At 39.3% G+C, this 19,602-nt stretch overlaps 1 long non-coding RNA gene across 1 annotated transcript in view; it reads right to left on the bottom strand.

The window, feature by feature from the left end:
- Positions 1-18,333, bottom strand: part of LOC106735819 (uncharacterized) — a 254,904-nt gene extending 236,571 nt beyond the window's left edge. The window contains exon 1 of the long non-coding RNA XR_003550851.1: positions 18,187-18,333. This is a non-coding gene — a long non-coding RNA (uncharacterized LOC106735819). The remainder of the gene's footprint in view (positions 1-18,186) is intronic.
- Between the last annotated feature and the right edge of the window lie 1,269 nt (positions 18,334-19,602).

Genomic DNA, 19,602 nt, shown 5'->3' with positions numbered 1-19,602 from the left:
CAAGCTGCCAGATCCAGGACTCATACCGTGGTCAACTATGTGGGAGCCCAGTGCCTTAACCACCATGTAACCTGCTGGCTCCAAAAGATGGACATTTTACACTGACACCAAACTCCTATTTATATAGGCATTTAAAAAAATCTTTTATTTATTTATTTTTATACATTCAACCACTGTAGATCATCATAGCTGGTAAAATGAATTTTCCCAGCATGAATACATTGTATATTAGACCAGTTAAAGGTATTATCATATATGTTATCATTAACAGATAATTTTCCATTTTTGTGTCCCTTAAATGTTTTACTTTCTTCTTCCCCTTGACTTCCTTCCTCTCACCTCTCACTCCCCACCCCCACCTCCATTTTCCACCATCTTCCCACACTGTTTCTAATGTCTACAATTGTTTTTTTTTTTTTTTTCGGGGGGGGGGTGGTTTGCTAAAGGGTGCGTGCGCTCGCCAGACAGACAGAGACAGACAGAGAGACAGAAAGCGAGAAATCACCCCCTGGGGCGATGGCCACGCCGCAATCCCTTCTCCTTCATTCTCCTCTTGGGATCTTGGACACGCACGCACATGCACCGGGCATGAGTTTAAGCCACCGGGTCCGGGACTCAAACCGCGGTCAACTATGTGGGAGTCCAGCGACATAGCCATTATGCTAACTGCTGGTCCCTACAATTGGTTTTTAAATGCAGTGTTCAAGAAATTTTCAGTATTTTTTTGAGAGTATAGGAACATTGCAAAAGGTTCAGTCAATACCATGTTAAATCATTTAAGTGTTAAGAGAAAGATATTTAATTCCTATGTGTGTCTTTTCATATAGAATATACATACTAAATTTGTGAATGAAACTAATGAAAATAGCATTAACCAAAGGTAGTAAAATGTACAAAAAGTTATTTTTGCTAAAGTTTTGGAACATCTGGGTTTTGAAAATGAGACTTGCTATTTTTCTTTGACTCCTATCCTTATTATAGTTGTTGAACAAAAACTATATTGAAGAGAGTTGTTATTTTTGAGATTTTATCAAATTTTGAAATTGCTTTCTCTAGAAAAATCTCCAATTCAAAACAATAGCATTTGAATAAACAAATCAGATATTTGAGTAACTCTTATTACTCATGTATTGGTAGTACCAGTGCTAAAAATAAAAGGTCAGAACTTTTAAAATCTATTAATAGGGGTCAGAAGGTGGTATGACTGTTAATAGTGCTGGACTTCTACATGGCTGACCGTGATTTCAGTCCCGGACCTGGCTGCTTGATTTTTCACTCCCAGCCCCGGCCCTATCTCTCGCTCTCTGTTGAGTTCATGTGCCTTGTAGAAAATTAAAAAAAAAAAAAAATAATAATAATAAATAAAATAATCCTAACAATCTATAAATTAATTCCTTTTTGTTAAAATGTTACTTTTTAAAAAAGAATTATTTTATTTATCTTTACTTACTAATTTATTTGTAATTTGGTCAGAGAGAGAGAGAGAGAGAGAGAAACAAGCTGCTAGGTCTGGACTTGAAACATGGTCGACCACGTGGGAGTTCGGCACCCTTAACTAACCACTACATCACATGCTGGCCCCTATAGTATCCTTTTTTAGAGATTTATTTATTTATTTATTATTATTACTACTACCTTTAAAATTTATTTATCTTTTTAAAAATCTGATCATAGAGGGACAGAATGAGAGAGAGAGAGAGAGAGAGAGAGAGAAAGAAAGTTGCCAGGTCTGGGACTCAAACCATGGTCATGTGGGAATACAACACCCTTAACCACCACACTACCTGCAGGCCCTATTATTACCTTCGAATTGGCTACAGGGTAGTGTGCTCTCTGACAAAGAGGGAAGATGAGAAAGCAAGCTGCCAGGTCCAGGTGTCAAACTATGGTTAGTCACATGGGAATTCAGTTCCTTAACCAGTATGCCTACTGGCCTCGATAAATAGTATCCTTTAAATTGTAACACATGGGGAAGAAATCCATACAATTTAAGAAAAGAATAAGTGTTATGAAAGCAACATTTTAAAAAATAACTATTGTATTTAACTTTGTTTATTTATTTATTTTAATTTGACCAGAGAGGGACAAAGAGAGAGAGAAAGAGAGAGAGAGAGAGAAAGTTGCCAGGGTAGGACTCAAACTGTGGTCAGCCTTCTGGGAGTTCAACACTCTTAACTACCATGCCACCTGTCAGCCCCAAAAGCATCATTTTAATCTTCAAAAATACACATTTTAAAAATATCATTAAGAATATATATTGAGAAAAACATACATTTTTTTTAAGTTCAAGAATTAAAATAAAGAAGTGCATCCAATGGCATCTCAACTGGAAAAGAGATGAAGTGATACGAGTTTAAGTAAAATAGAGGAAAACTTCAGTAACATCTTAAGTCGTTTTTACAAACATTTCTTTTTTTTCTAAAAAAGAAAACGTTAATTTGAAAAGTTTCAAGGAAATTCTGTGGTCTTAACATTTTTATTTAAATCTGTGTATCTCATTTCCTTCAGTAGTGTCCTCATTCTGGAACTGTGATGGTAAACTCCTAACTAACTACACCTTCTGTTGTAAGAGCAGGTGTAATTGACAAGAAAAGATTAGTTCTCTTCTGTAAGAGAGAGCCTGAGGAAGTTTTTGAAATCACTACTAATATTGTCATCTCCCTAATTAAAATAACAACTCCTAGAATATTCTGAGTGGAATGAACCTTTCATAGAGGTAAGTTTGGTCTCTTGGCTAGGGCCTCGTTTTCCAGGATGGGGACATTAGACAGTAGGCAATCCATTAGGAGTACTGATGATGTTTGAATAGGGAGTACATTAACCAGAAATCCAATTTAGGTAGATGAAGTCAGTATGCTACAGATCAGACCAAGGACAGAAAACAGATTAACTCCATAATTAATCCAACAATTTTAGCAATATTTAAAATTTCATTTTCTATTTTCAATAATAATGTATCATATTAATACTATACAATATCAATACTATAAAGTGATGTTTAATGACAGTACTCAATTTAATAGTAAATAGTACTATTTAGAGCTAATAGGTGCTGAAGATACAGAAGTGAACTAGTCGTCACGCTCTCTGACTTTATGGAGGAAAGATGCAAATAAAACATCACACAACGTAGAGAGAGGAGAAGGGAGGGAGAAAGAAGCATGTGCTACAGGGTGTCTAACTAAAAGAATTCTCCTTATATTTAAGCTGCCTCTAAAGCTGTGAAGATTGGGTAGTCAGCTACTGTTACAGTCCAGACAAGCAAGAGATTAATGAGAACCTAGACTAGGTAGTAGCAGTGGGAATTAAAAGGAAGAAAAAGATGCAAGAGGTATTTCAGAGACAATCAATAGGAATTGGCAACTGCTGAGATGTGCGGTAAGGGTGAGAGAAGAGACAGAGATAAATTAGAAACCTGCAGCCTCACTGAAGAAATTGGGAGGCTATTAACAGAAATACAGATGTCAAAAGAAAGAACGTGCTTGATGGGGTAATGATGAATTTGGGTGTGGTACGTTGTGTTTGATGTGTCAAGAAGTCTTGCAGAGGTGGAAGTAGCTGGAACTGTAAGATTATAAATTAGGGGAGAAACTCGAGCTAGAGATTTCAATGTCCTTTCAATGGATGAGATAGTTAAACATGCGGGATAGTCTAAAATCCTCAAAGGAAAATAAGACTGAGAGACTCCGTAGAAATGGGGATTCTGGGAAATGGCATAATTAGAGGGAAGTGGCTTTCAGCAAAGTCTACCTTGAGAAAGTGACATTTAAATGGAGACCTAAATAATAGGGAGGAATTAGCAGGACAAAGAGGGAAACGAAGAACATTTCAGATTTGAGGGCTCTTAGCAAAAGGAATATTGGGGATTCAAGGAGTTTGAAGAAATCTGGGGCAAAGACGAGGAGGGAAATACCCTAAGGATTTTGGACTTTATCTTAAGAGTAATAGAAAGATATTGAAGGATATTAAACAGGAAGGTGGCAAATTAACCTCAGAGATGTTAAGTAAATTGCCCAACTTCATAGACTAAAGCAAAAGTAAACTAAGATCACTCTGCCCCCAAGTCTTCTTTTACACAAAACTGTTTTACTGTTAAGCTGCAAAATGGTAAGCAACAAGCTCTTTGGGAAAAACAAAACAAAAGAAAAAACACTGATTTGTAGCATCTTCTGATCTGGGTGATGTACATACCATATTCAATATTAATTACTAATATTCGCCATACTAGCTACTATGTGAATCAGATGACCCAGACTTGGGAAGAGATGATCCATGTCATACCATTACATAGTAACCTCAAGAAAACAGAAAATAATGTAATACATTACAATAGTTAGGAAATGATGGGTTTTGTGTTTTATTACCTTTGCTTTAAACATATTTCATTCTAAATTTATGCAAATTACATTTTAATAATGGCTCTCTGGGGTAACAGACAACTCACCAAATTCCTGAAATTTTAATAATGGGATCTGAGCAGGTATCAGCTGGTGCCACGGTGTCTATTTTTTTTCTTTTTTTTCTTTTCTTTTTTTTTTTTTTTAAAGATGGTTTCTGGAATCTTAGATAAAATCTCACTCATGTCTTTCCATACCTCTCCTTGTGTTGATCAACAAGCATATTCAGCAAGAAGAACGTAATTTTTTTCCCAAACAGGCCTAAAGTGGAAAGAGGACAGCCTTGGGAAGGAGGACTATGCAGGTCCTTTATGGGGATGCAGGGACTGAGAACACATTATTTGGGGCTGATTCCTCACCTTTGCTTTTAAACAGTCGGGAGAGCGAGTTTCTGGTTTCAGATGCAAGTTTATAACTGTTGAATCAAAGTTAAATTTATATTCTCTGTACACATTATCATTCAGTTCTATTATTGTCATGCAATCTCCTCTTTAGGAAAACCATTCGACCCTAAAATAAAATGTTCAGAAACATGCAAATGAAAATAGCTTACGCTCTCAGACTTTGGCAGTGTTACTTGAGTTTGCTGTGGTCTCAGAAGGGACAATCATAATATTTTTCTGGCTGTCTTGTCTTGATTTATAATTTGAATCTACATAAATGATAATAGAGAGGGCAATTATCAAAGAAATGGAAAGGGCAATTATCATTAAACTGAAAACAGATCACACATCCAACAGGATGAATGACTGAGCTAAAAACAGATTTTGTGGATCTTGCAACTGTTCCAAGGCAACTTAATGGGAGCGACTTCATCTCCCCACCTCCTCCAATTAACTAGATGACTTGGATATATTTTCTTCATATATATATATCTTGGATGATATCACAGGGCCTGTTAATCTAATCTGCCTGAATACTGACACTACTTAGGATATGTAAATTTATGAGACTAAACCAGTTGCTGTTTGCCTGGTGTGAAAAAAAAGCTTTCTTTTTTTTTGTAAAAACAGTAGAGAAAAATTAGTTCTCTTGTTTGTACATTTGTGATTCCAGGAGACTGTACATACTTGTCTCATCTGTTTTTAACCCATGCTGTTGAATCTCTAAGTGAGGACAGTGGTTTTGTTCAGAAGATTAGATAATAGACTGAATATTGAAATTCCCTCTAAAAGACTTTTGCTTTGATAAATAGAACAAATGATAATCAAAACTATAGGAATTAGTTATTTTTACTATGAGTAGGGAAGAAACAGGTAAATGTTTATGAACACATTTTGTTAAGAATACTTACCATCTGGTTTTACTATTTTAAGGAGTAGAATTATAGATATACTCTGGAAGGGGTAAGGTGTGAAAGGGAAAAATATACTTTCGTCAGCACTTCTGTATAGGAAAAGTATAGGCAGTGGCATGAATGCCAATATTGCTACAGAAATTATTTATTTTCTTTTTTAATTGCCAGAGGGCGCATATGTTCATCAGGGGAAGTGAGAGACAGAGAGAAGGAGAGAAAAAGTATCCTCCAATGGGGCATGGACACACTGTAATCCTTTTTCCTCCATTTTTTCATACCATCAGAATTCTGGGCACACATGCACACACACCAAGTATGTTTTTCAAGCCCCCAGGTCTGTGACTCCAACCACACTTGACTGTGTGGGATCTGACTTCACATGCACAGTGCTACCAGGCCAGCCCCAGATGAAGCCATAAATTGATCCAATCAGATCCTAGAAGGAAATAAAAATTTCCCTCTTTCATAGAAGGGAGATTCTCTGAGCAGACCAAGCTTTGGTCTACTGATCTTGATTATGTATGGGTCATGCTCAGATGAATTTGTGTTTATTTCATCTGGGTCTCTGCTTCCATATACTGTCCTTGGTGGAGCTTACCACCTGCCATTGGTTAACCCATAACTAAACTGGGCTTATGTACTCAAGAACAAAGAACCATAACAAAGAACTTCATGAGGCTATACTCTTAGTTACAGAGCCTGAACATTATTACAATGGATAAAGAAGAAAGAAAACTAATATTTACTAATCATTTTTTATTTGTTCGTACATTAAATATATGTAATTTTAGTGTTGCCACACGTTTGGTCTCAAGCATGTTAAGACACTTTATATTTGTAAGTCCCTTCCAAAACAAATATTTAATTTTACTATACTCTATTGTGACTTCTTCTACAAATACATTCTCCTTCATATCGGAGTTCAGAGCTACACCTGCCATGTGTCCATTCTGGTGTTTTACTGATTGGAGAACCAAATATATGTTGCACTGTATACCTGTCTGCAATCTGCAACATTACTGCTGAATTATTGCCCTTTAAAGTCATATGATTCTGTATTGCATGATCCTTTTTTTCCAGCATCTATCTTCTGGTTGCAGAGCAGTCTTTCAATATAAGAAGTATTTAATAGCTCTTCCAAAGCAAGAAAACAGTCCAACGTAACCACCATGAATTTATATTAACATGTATGTATGTCTTATCTATAAATCACCCATATGAATTAAATATACATATGTACCTATACTTATATTTCCTCAATTAAAAAAATTCTTTCCTTCAGGGACCAGCAGATGGCATAGCAGTTGTATCACTGGACTCCCACATGGCCAACCATGGTTTGAGTCCTGGACCAGGTGGCTTCAAAATCACATTGGGCACATTTGCGTACATGCCCGAGATCCCAGGACAAGAATGGAGGAGAAGGGATTATGGCATGGCCAACCCTTCTGGGGGGTGATTTCTTGCTTTCTGTTTCTCTGTCACTCTCTGTCTTCTGGAGAACACATGCACTCTAGAGCAAAAATCCACCCCACTCCACCCCCGCCAAAATTCTTTCTTACATGAGCAAGAAACAGAGAGATAGAGAGATAGAGAGATAGGTACCCAACAGGGTCTTCTTGCTGTAATCTCACCCCAACTTCAGCCAGCCACAGATCATGGGAGCATATGTGTCTGTTTTACTAAGGGAGATCTCAAACACAAACCTAGAATCTTCTATGAGTCAGCCTCCTGAAGGTCACATTGCCACTGTGCCACTGCCTGGCACTAATGTTTTGAAAAGATAATTATATTTATCAATTAATATTGGTCAATACATTTATTTGAAAAATACTAAGAATGTTAAAAGCCAAATAGTGGTTTTCCCTTTAAAGATCCCCCAAAGTCCTGAGTGCTTTGAATTTGTCCAGATTTCAACAATCACCATCTGGTTGATTAAGTAATTTACATTTGGACATCCTCACCAAGGGCTGGGGGAATTTTCCTTGAATTCTGGGAAGTTGTTCTTTGGATATGATGTTTATTTCCGTTGACGTCGCAGTTTCTCCTGATAAATGTAAACATTTATTTTTAACATGGCTGTTAAAACTTACTCCATATTCAGTTTCATTTCTATATCAAATACTAGTCAAATTGAAAGGGCAGTTTATCAGGCAATATTTTCACAGATTGAATGTTGAGTTAGTGAAACAGTGGACTTATTGTTATTTTAATATTTTTTAATGTGTTTGGAAACATAAGCTGCTGAATTATTGCCCTTTAAAGTCATATGATTCTGTATTGCATGATCCTTTTTTTCCAGCATCTATCTTCTGGTTGCAGAGCAGTCTTTCAATATAAGAAGTATTTAATAGCTCTTCCAAAGCAAGAAAACAGTCCAACGTAACCACCATGAATTTATATTAACATGTATGTATGTCTTATCTATAAATCACCCATATGAATTAAATATACATATGTACCTATACTTATATTTCCTCAATTAAAAAAATTCTTTCCTTCAGGGACCAGCAGATGGCATAGCAGTTGTATCACTGGACTCCCACATGGCCAACCATGGTTTGAGTCCTGGACCAGGTGGCTTCAAAATCACATTGGGCACATTTGCGTACATGCCCGAGATCCCAGGACAAGAATGGAGGAGAAGGGATTATGGCATGGCCAACCCTTCTGGGGGGTGATTTCTTGCTTTCTGTTTCTCTGTCACTCTCTGTCTTCTGGAGAACACATGCACTCTAGAGCAAAAATCCACCCCACTCCACCCCCGCCAAAATTCTTTCTTACATGAGCAAGAAACAGAGAGATAGAGAGATAGAGAGATAGGTACCCAACAGGGTCTTCTTGCTGTAATCTCACCCCAACTTCAGCCAGCCACAGATCATGGGAGCATATGTGTCTGTTTTACTAAGGGAGATCTCAAACACAAACCTAGAATCTTCTATGAGTCAGCCTCCTGAAGGTCACATTGCCACTGTGCCACTGCCTGGCACTAATGTTTTGAAAAGATAATTATATTTATCAATTAATATTGGTCAATACATTTATTTGAAAAATACTAAGAATGTTAAAAGCCAAATAGTGGTTTTCCCTTTAAAGATCCCCCAAAGTCCTGAGTGCTTTGAATTTGTCCAGATTTCAACAATCACCATCTGGTTGATTAAGTAATTTACATTTGGACATCCTCACCAAGGGCTGGGGGAATTTTCCTTGAATTCTGGGAAGTTGTTCTTTGGATATGATGTTTATTTCCGTTGACGTCGCAGTTTCTCCTGATAAATGTAAACATTTATTTTTAACATGGCTGTTAAAACTTACTCCATATTCAGTTTCATTTCTATATCAAATACTAGTCAAATTGAAAGGGCAGTTTATCAGGCAATATTTTCACAGATTGAATGTTGAGTTAGTGAAACAGTGGACTTATTGTTATTTTAATATTTTTTAATGTGTTTGGAAACATAAGAAGAGTTTCAGAGAAACAAAAACAGAAAAGCTACCTAATATGGTATAAAATATAGGTAAAATAAAGCTCATGTCAATAAAATTTATTATTAGTATTTTAGGGATGAGAACATTTTTGTTGGCTATATTTAATGCGTACAGGAATCCCATCAGGTAGACTTGTTGTCTGATTTTATAGACTTTACAATTCAGAGCAGATGAAAGACTTTTCATACCATGCAGCAAACCACAGAACAATAGTGTAAGCCTAGGTTTGTGAGATGCTAAGGCCTATAGAATACAACATGGAATTTCCTAATTGTGTTGGTTCTGAAGCACAAAATTTTCAGGAGCGAAATAGTCCTGGATCACATATTTTATGTTTCTTAGGACAGTTTCAGTTAAAAATGGCTTCATATAAAAGAAGATATTCATCTTAATTTTTATTTTTGTATTTTAAAATTTGACAGAGAGGGTGTGCTCGCCAGTGTGACAGAGGGAGAGAGAGGGAGAGTGAGAAATGGGCCATGGTCACACCACAATCACTTCTTTTCCATTTCTCCACCCTGTCAAGATTTTTGGGCACACATGCTCAGCATGTATTTTTTTTTTAAGAATTATTTAACTTGGGAACCAGCAGTTAGCGTAATGGCTATGTCGCTGGACTCCCACGTAGTCGACTGCGGTTCGCGTCCCGGACCCGGTGGCTTAAAACTCACGCCGGGCGCATGTGCATGCGTGCCCAAGATCCCGAGAGGAGAATGGAGGAGAAGGGATTGCAGCGTGACCATCCCCCCTGGGGGATGATTTCTTGCTTTCTGTCTCTAATGTCTCTCTCTGTCTGTCTGGCGAGCGCACGTGCCCTATAGTGAAAAATCTCTCAAAAAAAAAAAAAAAAGAATTATTTAACTTTAATTAATTAATTAATTAATTTAAATTTGACCAGAGAGGGAGAGAGTGAGAGAGAGAGAGAGAGGGAAAGTGAGAAAGCAAGCCACCAGGTCCGGGACTCACATGGTCAACCACATTTTGAGTCCATTGCCTTTAACCACTACGCCACCTGCTGGTCCCACCCATCATGTTTTTCAAGCTACTGGACCCAGGATTCAAACTACACAGGTGACTGTTTAGGATCCTGCTCCCTTAGCCACGAGGCCATGAGGCCAGCCTCATTAAATTATTAATTTTTTTTTTAGAGAGATTTTTGCTATAGGGCATGTGAGCTCACCAGAAAGACAGAGAGAGACAGAGAGACAGAAAACACCCTCCCAGGGGGGATGGCCACACCACAATCCCTTCTCCTCCAGTCTCCTCTAGGCATCTTAGTAGGCACACATGCACACATTCTGGCTTAAATTTAAGCCACTGGGTCTGGGACTTGAACTGTGGTTGACTACATGGGAGTCCAGTGACATAACCATTATGCCACCTGCTGGTCCCAGTTTTTAATGTTTTCTTTTCTTTTTTTTTTTTTGGAAGAGGTTTTTGCTATAGGGCGCATGCGCTCACCAGACAGAGAGAGACAAGAGAGACAGAAAGCGAGAAATCAACCCCCGGGGGGATGGCCATGCCGCAATCCCTTCTCCTCCATTCTCTCGGGATCTTGGGCACACACACACACACCCCCAGCATGAGTTTTAAGCCACCGGGTCTGGGACACGAACCGTGGTTGACAGCATGGGAGTCCAGCGACATAGCCATTACGCTAATTGCTGGTCCCAATTTTTAATGTATTTTAATAAATCATAAAGTCAGCCTCTCTGCTCAAAATCCTTCCTCACTGTCATTTTCCACAACCAATGCATTTGAAATGTTTGTTTCCTCCAGTTCTACATTTACTGGCAGTTCATTCACTTATTCACTCAATCAGTCATTCATTGAACAAATATTTATATGTCCTCATTACATAACAAACACTCTCTTAGGCCCCTGAAAAAAGTTTCTATGGTTGTGCTGGGGCTCAGAAAATGATACCCCAAAGTATGACACTTTGGCATTCTGTGTACTTTGAACGAAATATTAGAAGGCCTCAGAGCAGACTTAGAACCATGTCCTTGTGAACTTCTCCTCCCCTCCTGCCCTTCTGAGTCTGCCCTGAAACACTGAAACAAATCATAGAAACCCTAGTTTTTTCTTCTCCAAGGTGGGTCATAGAAAGCAGAACCCCTTTTCACCAAAACCCCATGAAAACTGCATTATTACTATAACCATCTCCTACCTTTCTGCCTATAAGCTAGCCATAAAGAAATTCTCGGACTATCTTGTCTGAGATTGGGTCATAAGAACTTCATTTCAGAGAGCTCCTGTCCCATATCCATATTCCATGGGAAAGAAAGCTACCAGAAGACCAGGAAAAATCTGAGCGGACAGGTCTTCGCTGGGTTTCTCCACTTCAGCCTGCTAACATCACATCATCACATCAGTCCGATCACATTTCCACACAGCTGTCCACTCTTCATGGAACCTAAGCTTAAATATGGACAGTTTGTCTTGTATCTTTGGGTCTTTATTCTGAAGGTTTCTGTTTCACTTTGATTAAATTTGTTATGCTTTCCTCTTGCTCGCCTGTCTTTTGTCATAGTAGTATTGGTCATGACTCTTACAAGGAGTAAGGAAAGGTATCATGCCTTTTCTGACTGTATAGTTTCAAACTTTATATTGGGATAGGAGAAAGAGATAATAAAATAAATATCATATACATAGCTATTTTTAATTAATATATTTTATATATATGCTTGGACATCAACAAGTAAGGTAGAACTGTGATAAATGCAATGAAGAAAAATAAAATAAAATAAGAGCCTAGAAAATAATAACAACTTTTATTGAAAATGCATTACTTGTTTGGGACCCTGGTCTTAGTACATTACATAGATTAATGTGTTTAATTCTCACAAAACTCTGTATGGTTGATATTATACCTGTGGTGGATTGAAGGTGGCAGTAAAGTATTTATTACTCTTCTGATTGGGTCTTGGAGTCTAATTCCTCTCACTCTGAATTGCTGGCCTTATTGACTTGCTTGATAGACAGAGACAACAAACTAAGTTCTAGGGTAGTCTTTAACTTGACTGGCAACTTCTTCCTTGATCTCTTGGAGCCCTGAGCTTCCATGAAAGAAGTCAGACTAAGGCTTTCATAGTGTGAGGAAACCCAAGCAAAACAAAGAGGCTAGATGTAAAGGGAGACTTAGCAAAACTTCCAACCTAAATCAGCATGCAAAGAACCACATTGAGTGGCTAACTCCCTTAGACCTTCACATGACTCCAGTTCCCGCTGATATCTGCACTGGAACAATGAACCCTGAGTGAGAACCACCCAACAGAGCTCAGTCAATTTAGAAAAGAGGGAGACAATTATTTCTTTTAGCTACTGTATTTCAAGATGTTTTACCATATGCATTGAATTATTAAAACAATTATAATCTTCCTTTTACAGATGAGAAAACTAAAGGAAAAAATTAAAACTTTGTTTGCCAAATGGTAGAATTTGGATTCAAACCTAGGCAGGCTGACCTCCAAGCCCCATTTTAGATTCCGTCCCACACAGCCCGAGTGAGGTGGACATTCCCAGGTTGGACTAGACCAAATTTGGCATTTCCCGACTACTTTTCATTTCATTTTCCTCGTTGATTTACAATGGTTAAAACTCAGTGCACACTTCCATTGGAATATGATCACCTAGTCAGGGTGATTTCACAAAGAGACCTTGTTATGTCCTTGACCTGGAAGTATTATACTGTCTATGACCTTTTGTGGATTGGAATCTTAAGAAAAATGAGGATATATAGGAGATTGACCAGCATTAATCTATAATCCTTTCATTGTGTTATAAAATTATGAGAATTATTCAAGTGAAATAGGAAATTGCATGGCATTTTGATTAAATAAAAGAAAGGAGCATAAAGTAATTTTCTTAAATTAAGGGCAAATAATTGTTACAAAATCAAATTTCTTAGCGTACAAATATGTTACATCTCTTGTCTAATACACAGAATTGATATTTGGCTGGGAAAGGAGTGACCGGATGTCTGGAGCATGATAGCATTAACCAGCAAGTCACTGAGCCAGATGTTCCTTCCTCAGCAAGGAAGGACAGATAAAAGTACAATGTCCTAAGCAACCCAGAGTACCTATTTTCAAAGACATTTTTCCTCAGGGTATTTACAGTTTCATTTAGCACTTGCCATCCTGAAGACTTTGTGTACTTAACAATAGAACATCTCATGATAGCTCAGAGGAAAGAAGTTCACAGATCCCCCCTCTAGCCTTCCAGGGGAAACTCCTGGTACTCTTGAAACTTTCCTGTCAGACTATTACACAATCCAGTGCCTTTTCCAAGCAGGAAATATGATGTTCCAAAGACAACTTGACCTCCTGTTTCAAAGTGGGCTGAAGATAGTGGGGGGTGGTGATGCTTGGATTGGGGAGTGGGTGGAGACAAAACAGGCATGTACTAAGTATACTTAATTCATAGACCCAATCACGAATACAAACAAGTTAATTCTGTTAAGCACGCACGATAACATTTCACTTAAGACAAAAATCCCAATTATTTATTCTCCTCTGGAGTACTTCTTATGCATCCTTGAGTTTTTAAAAGTTCAAGTGTTGCATAAAAAATCAACATAATTACAGAAAGCAGCCCTTAAACGAGAATATCCTGTTTTGTTTCCTGCATACTCACTGGGGTGGCTCATCGGAATCCTTGACAACAACCAACTCCATGAAGAAAACATCAAGACCGCTTGCTGATCCTGGTTTTTACATACAGCCCCTCAGCAGTAGGGCTGTTGGCCCCAATGTGTAAGCTGACAATCGCCCTATTGTTTACTTTCCAGTCAGAAAAGCGATGCTGCTTTTCTTCACTATGTATGGTCTCCATAATCCTAGCAGTCATGTTCACTCAGCAGTAAGCCCAAATATATGCTTCCCAGAGGAGTTTCAAATACATGAGATAGATTAGCATCTCTGCGGCTTGATGCAATCTGTGACAGATTCAACAGCAATAAACATTTTAAAGTGTGGTCAGTACTAAATTATTTGCGGAGGAACAATTTTGTTCCTGAGGTAGAAGAAAATTAGCCCAAACTTTTGGATTGTAAAGACGCTGGTGGAGGGATAAATACAACACCCCAAACCTCTTGCCCTCTTGGCATTTCATTCTGTTTAAAGGAAGAAAAAAAGCCCAATTGTGTGCTGATGAATTAGAAAACTTCATGAACAGTCAAGAAATACACATGCCACTACAAATTAACCATTAGCAGGGCAAGGTATTCATCCTTTCTGTCACATTCTGTGGGAAGTATGCCTTATTAGCATCGAAGCCCGAAGAAGTAATATATCAGTCTACATTCACTTATCCTGCAAAAAAGAACAGGCCATCTCAGTTCTAGAAAAAATAAATAGCGTTGTTCTTCCCGTCCCCATTTCAATCCTAAAACTGAAAATCACCAGATGAAATCCTATTTCCTCTCTGCCTCCAGTTTGTCTCTGTGTTTACAATGGAATGTGGTTTTGCATTTTAAATCAGTTCCATCATAACCCTGAAAGTGATCACAGGCCTGCTAATTCTGTCTCCAGTTTCCAGCCCTCCCCTGTCTGATCACTTTGAATTTGAATGGGACTGGGAGATTCTCTGGGGGCCACGTTCGTGGCCCTCCAGAAGCAGCCTCTCTCCTGCTTTCAGCTGGTTTCCTGGCATGCTTCCTGGGGATTTGTGGTGAGTGGCAGCCCGGGAATCACTTTTCATTCTGTCAGGTTGTGGTTAGACTTAGTGGGGTTTCTTTGTTATACTGGCCACTAGTAGTCAATTCCCTTGAAAATATCTGGTTTTCTCTTTTCCCTTAAAGGAAAAAAAAAAAACAAAACCCAGCTCCCGACTCGACTCCCCATCCTACCCCAAATACACAAATACAAAACAAACGAATATCCCTTCGAAACCTCGGAGGGAGACAGAGAAGAGAGTGCCCCAGATGTTCTCAACATCACAATTTAATTTTGAAGTCAGACTATAAAAGATCTTGGGAGGGCCCATTTCCCGGACCTGTTCTGCTGACATGCTGTTTTATTAAAGAACGAGGGATAAATTTTACTACTGCTTTTTCATGTTAAAACAAAATAAAGAAGCCAAACATATAAAATGTGAATGCGGGGGCATGGGATTCCTTTTTCTTTAAGAATAAACCTGGAAAATAAGAAGTGAATACCAAAAATTGTAAAACAAAAGGAACAAATACTTAGCAGCAGGTTAGAAGGGAGTTTTCCACAGACGCAGAACGAGAGTTGGCACCTCCTGCACATGTCCTAAGCCAGCGCTTAACAGAGTTTTGTATTTCATGAATCAGTTTGGGGAAAAAAAAAAAACTAGAAAGAGAACAACATAAGGTTGCCAACGTTTTATGTTGCCAAGCTAGGCTATTTAAAAGGGGGGAAAACAGCTAACACTGAAATCTTACATCATTTCTTAAAAGAACAGACATGTTAACATCCGTGGGGGCAGGAAAGGGGATGGAGGAAAGCCATAATCTCAGAACACAGGACTGTCTTTTCAAGAATCAAGAGTTGGCAACTTTTACCCTAACATGCCACAAAATACTTGAGAAATGGCCAGTTCCTGAAACATGCTAAGCCCTTTCCCACCTTACAGCCTTTGCACCAACCATTCCTCTGGCTGGAAGTCTATTCTCCTGGACACTAACAGAACTCGGCTCACACACAGCCAGCACAAGAGGCAGAGCTTCTCTAAGCACACTCTTAAAACCCCTCTACCCAGATTCCCTGCTGACCCGCTTTACCTTCCACACTTCTCCTTCCTTCCATTCCCTCCCCTAGCTTTGTTTTTTTCAGGTACTCCTCATTACCTGGCTATTTATTATTCATGTGCTTATTTTCTATTTCCATTACAATCCAAAGTCCAGGAGATCCTTCTGTGTTCCTTTGGTTCTCCTCTTTTCTTCCACTACCCAAAGCATTGCCTGGCACCTGCAAGGCACTTGGTGCCTCAGCATTCTGCTTACATGTGAGTTCGTAGTCCTTATTTGTCTCCTTTCATTGTGGACAAGAAAAATAGTCCACAGAGTCTGCATTGTTTGGTGTATGGAAACCAATGTTTTAAGGAAAAGATTGAAGAGGCCCTAAGCATAGATTCAGGCACACTAAAGGAAGTAGACGTTTGGCGCTTGCCCTCTTTAACAGATTTCAAGTAGCAGGAGAGAGTCCTGTTTCTTGGGACTAGCAACAAACTGAGACTAGGTTGAATCATGCCTGGCCACTGCTTTAGGGAGAAAACATAGTCCTAAAACAGAATTAGGCTATTTAGGAATATATATGCTCTTCTTCCCGTGCTATATTACTGAACTTTACAGATTAGGCCTCATTTCATAACTTTCTGGTGCTTTACACCTCTTGAATTGTGTATGGAGTTTTTCTTAAATATTGAAACCGAGCAAGAACCCCTTAATGTATTTTCTAGGGTTCCTGAAATATAAAGTCCATTTACATTGTAATGGCCCAGAGTAAGAATTAAGTCTTCAGACTTTGGTTATAAGGACCAACATGGACCATGAGTGAAGACCATTTGACCTCTAAAACTCTCACTTAAAGGAAAGAAGGTTTTCATTTCAATATGTAAGATGTTTTGTAGACTGGAAACTGCTGGTTTTGACCTCAGAGACTCCAGGCTGAAGGGTTCCAGACACCTGAAGAGGAATTCGATTATCTAAGGCCTCACCAATCAAGAATGTCCACAAGATGATCACGCCCTCTTGAACCAATCACTGAACTGATCATGTGCCTGGGACCTCTGTCCCTAATTTTGCCCTTAAAAACGCATGTGGGGAACATCTTGGGGAGACCAGGTCTTTTCAGCATGAGCTGCCCACTCTCCTTGCTTTGTGCTTTGCAATAAATCTTTCTTTCCTTCATCACACCATGTGCCTATGGTTTGGTTTTATAACACTTGGGTGAGCGAACCTGATTTGAGTTCAGTAACAATATGAGAATTATTGACTCGCTCTAGGGTACAAACATCTACTGGATAAAAAAGTTAGCAGTCAGGACCAGCAGATGGCATAATGTTTACATCGCTGGATTCCCACATGGCTGACCGAGGTTCAAGTCCTGAACCTGGAGACTTGAAACTCACACCAGGCACATATGTGTGTGTGCCCAAAATCTCCAAAGGAGAATGAGAGAGAAGGGATTGCAGCATGGCCATCCCTCCTGGCAGGTGATTTCTTTCTTTATGTTTCTCTGACTCTTTCTCTTTCTCTGTCTCTCTGGTAAGCACACACATCCATTTTAGCAAAAAATCTTTCTTAAAAAAATAAAGTAACAGGAACTTCCTGGCAACAGCACAATGGACTACTATATCCCATAGTTATTCACTGTGAAGTGATAAAACTGGTAAATCAGGTTCACAGGCAAGGCTCACTACTAGGAAGAGCAGGTCATTGTAGAAAAAGGTGGTTTTGAGATGCATGGTAGATAGTTCACAAAAGTAGATAGTAAGTTTCGAAAGTGTGTATATGTGTTTGTGTGTATATGTATTAGTTAGTGGGCGTGTACGCTCCCATAAAGAGACAGGGAAGTAAGAAAGCACTTCCCGCAGGCCACCGTCACCGTGTAACCCCTTTTCTCCCTCTCCATCTGTTGGGATCTTGGGCATGCGTGCATATACACCACGTGTTTCTCAAGCTCTTCATCTAGAACTCAAATACTCAGTTGGCCATGTGAGATATAACCGCCTTAACCACGAGGCCATGGGCTGGCCCATGTACGTATTTCGTATTTATGTGCTACGTAGGGTTCTGGTTAGGTGATTTAGATTGTTTTCTCGAAAACGTACTGCTTCTCACCGAGGAGACTCAGAACATGATACCCCAAAATGTAGCATCTTGGTGTACTGAGTCTTTGTTTTGTTTTGAGGGAGGTTTTTGTTTGTTTGTTTGAGCTATAGGATGCGTGCACACAGAAACTGTTACACTATTCTGGCCTAAAATAGCCTCTGTACTCTCACATATAGAGCCCTAGAAATAAGCCGAAATCGTACCTGTTAGGCTGGTTTTCTTTTTTGTATTTTTGAGCTGGTTACTAAGTTACAGCCAGTCACACTAGTAACATTTCAGTGGGTCCAGAAAGCCCACCTTCTAGGCTGTTTATGCAGCCTACCTTCCACCTGGAACCAAGGACCGCTCCACTCGCTCCCTCACTTACGTTTGTGTACGACACTCTGACGGCGCTCTTCCTTCTTTACAGCACACGTCAGTTTTCCCGCTCCGCCCACACAGTCCCTGTAAGCCGGGGCTAGCCGTAGTCTCAGAAGCCATCTTCCAGGAGGCTGCCTGATTTAAATAGCTCGTCCTTTGTTTAAATAAATTGTTAAATTTTAGTTTGTCTAAATTTACTTTTAAGGAAACAAAGAGACAGAAAGATAGAAATCACCCCCCTCCGACCCCGCCGCAGTGGGGATGGCGGATGGCTACACCGTAATCGCTTCTCCATCCCCCATTCTCCTTTTGGGGTTTGGGGCACATGTACACACACATGGCTGGCATGAGTTTTAAGCCACCAGATCCAGGACTTGAACTGTGGTTGGCTATGTGGGAGGCTGGCGATGCACCCATTACGCCAGCTGCTATCCCCATACTGAGTATTTAAAATGGAAGGAAATCAAGAGGGCTATAGAAACAAGAAGATTCTCTCTGGTCTTTTTCTACCTTTTTTCCTTAAACACAGTCATAAAGAAATTCTCTGCCCTACCTCCCCTGCAAGTAGGGGGTAAGACTTTAAACAACAAGTATCCTGCTCTGTTCCAGAGGCCAAGAAGAATCTAAAAAGATAGGCCTTGTTAAGTGCCCTCCCACCATCCAGTTAATTATCATTAGATTTTGCCACCTTTTGGCCCAATCATACATCTGCCCTACTGTCTATTTCTCATCAAACTTGTCCGCAAAATAAGTAATTTTCCCTGTCTTTGGGTCTTAATTTCTAAAGCTTCCATACCACGTAAAACTTCAGTTAAATAAATTTGTTATGCTTTTCTCTCTCTCTCTCTTTTTTTTTTGGAGAGTTTTTTGCTATAGGGCGTGTGCTCTCACCAGAAAGACAGAGAAAGACAGAGAGATAGAAAGCGAGAAATCATCCCCCAGGGGCGATGGCCATGCCGCAATCCCTTCTCTTCCGTTCTCCTCTTGGGATCTTGGGCACACACACACACACACACACACACACACACGCGCCCAGCGTGAGTTTTAAGCCACCGGGTCCGGGACACAAACTGCTAATCGACTACATGGGACTCCAGCGACATAGCCATTACGCTAACTGCTGGTCCCATGCTTTTCTCTTCTTAGTGTCTTGTTACAGGGATTGTCAGCTGTAAACCTTGCAATGAGCAAGAAAAATATACTACTTATTCTCCTTTGTCGTTTCTGGTACCCAGCATGGGGGGAGGGGCTGAGATACC

Source organism: Tupaia chinensis, unplaced genomic scaffold (assembly GCF_000334495.1).
Source record: "Tupaia chinensis unplaced genomic scaffold, TupChi_1.0 Scaffold000534_1, whole genome shotgun sequence".
NCBI classification, from domain to species: domain Eukaryota; kingdom Metazoa; phylum Chordata; class Mammalia; order Scandentia; family Tupaiidae; genus Tupaia; species Tupaia belangeri.
The sequence above is the reverse complement of the archived record's forward strand: the minus strand, read 5'-3'. Positions and strand labels throughout refer to the sequence as shown.